At 39.8% G+C, this 1717-nt stretch overlaps 1 long non-coding RNA gene across 1 annotated transcript in view; it reads right to left on the bottom strand.

The window, feature by feature from the left end:
• LOC138056785 (uncharacterized) overlaps positions 1 to 1150 on the bottom strand; it is a 1488-nt gene extending 338 nt beyond the window's left edge. Inside the window, exons 1-2 of the long non-coding RNA XR_011133536.1 lie at positions 1041 to 1150; positions 42 to 320 (exon numbers count right to left, since the gene is read on the bottom strand). This is a non-coding gene — a long non-coding RNA (uncharacterized lncRNA). The remainder of the gene's footprint in view (positions 1 to 41; positions 321 to 1040) is intronic.
• Positions 1151 to 1717: the final 567 nt, after the last annotated feature.

Here is a 1717-nt window from a genome sequence, read left to right on the forward strand (position 1 = left end):
GCGCCCTATTGCCTTTTAAATGTCTTTTGATATACACTTACCAACCACAGAAAGCACTTTCTGGTAATGAAAAGCTGACATGCCTCCTGCTAAAAGCATTATGAATTGAAAAAATTCGTGCCCATGAATTTTTGTACAGCTCGCTCAAAATCCAACCAGTCAAAAGGCTGAAAGGGTAGGTCCAAGGTCGGTGGGACAGCGTTTATGTACTGCTTCAATCTGGTTTTCTCGCTGATTGAAACGGGCACCCCGTTTAGGTAGGGAATCAGCCAGATGATTTTCTGTTCGTCCTCTGCAATACGTACTCCATATCTGTTCAACTAAGACATAAAAATTGGCCGGTTAACTATAAACCCTCAACACAGTCAACCACCTTGGGAATTGAGATGTGGTCGCCACTAGAGCTGGTCACATAACAGCTACGACATATGAAACAATTGGGGGTGGTCGCTAATGGGAGCTCATAGCATAAGACAATTATCTGTTGAAGGTTTTCATGGTAGTTACTAGTGTAACATGAGTGACTGACGAATCGGTGAGGGATTGAATTTGAGGAATGGTATTATTATGCAGAATGTAAAAATATGCAGAATGACTCAAAGAAATTAATTCAACTGAGAAGTGTTAATAATTCTACTGTTATAATCCTGGAACACGCGCGCGAGTCCCTAACACAGTGAATAACCGATCTCAACAAAACGGTGAAAAATAATTTTATTTCACCGGCCAAGGTTACGAGGAAATGAGGTTTGGAGCATATACGATAAAAATAATTGTCATCCGTGGGAGAATGATATATTACGGACAATACGTTTGAATTCTGCAAACAAGTTCTGGGCGACAATAACCAGTGTCCAAATGCTACATGCAAAAATGAACTTGGACGATTACTTTTAAAAGAAATAACTAACATAAATCTTATTAAATGTTGGGACGTTTAGAACACCAACCAAACGCCCATTATGACAGGCAGTGCCACCTTTTCCTACGTAATATTCAAAGCAAAGCCGCCGATATACACGTAACGAACTGTTAATTACCTGTACATTTTCTGACAGAACGTAAAACTCTTCACCTTCTTGTCCATTCTTGCCAAGAGCAAGAGCCGCTTTTTCGGTTCTAATTCTCTAAGGGTTGACTAAGATACTCTTCCAACACTTTTAGCCAAGACTCGTTCAGTTGGCTATCATTTAGCCCTTGCCAAAATACTCAACCCTGAGCTGAAAACGTGCGATTAATTGCATTTCTAACCGCCTTTGTCTGGGACATCTCTTCACAAGTCACAAAACAGCTCCTGATGGATCAAATGAAAAGCCATTTTATAAGCAAAAGTCTTAAAATACACCAGGCCAGGCTTGATGAGACTTGTTTTTGGTAACTACAATGTTTTGATTGTTACATCAGATTTCGACAGCTACAAATAATGATGAACCTTTGGTAAAGGGCTACTATTGATGCACGCTAATAAATTGTTTTTGCAGGGTTTAGTTATGTTTGACACTTTGTATTGGGCCGCAACTTTCCCATGTGAGCAAGAGCAAAATTTGGTCGGTAACAACCGCTTCTTTCTCACTTGTACAGAAGTCGATTTAGTGCTAAGGGGTAAATACAACCACCTCTCATCGAAAAAATTGCAAGAGGCCGTAGAGCGTGTTAACCCAAAATACACATTCCACATACCATTGATAGTACAATGGTACAACGAGGAAAAACAATT

This window comes from Montipora capricornis, chromosome 7 (assembly GCF_036669925.1).
Source record: "Montipora capricornis isolate CH-2021 chromosome 7, ASM3666992v2, whole genome shotgun sequence".
Classification (NCBI taxonomy): domain Eukaryota; kingdom Metazoa; phylum Cnidaria; class Anthozoa; order Scleractinia; family Acroporidae; genus Montipora; species Montipora capricornis.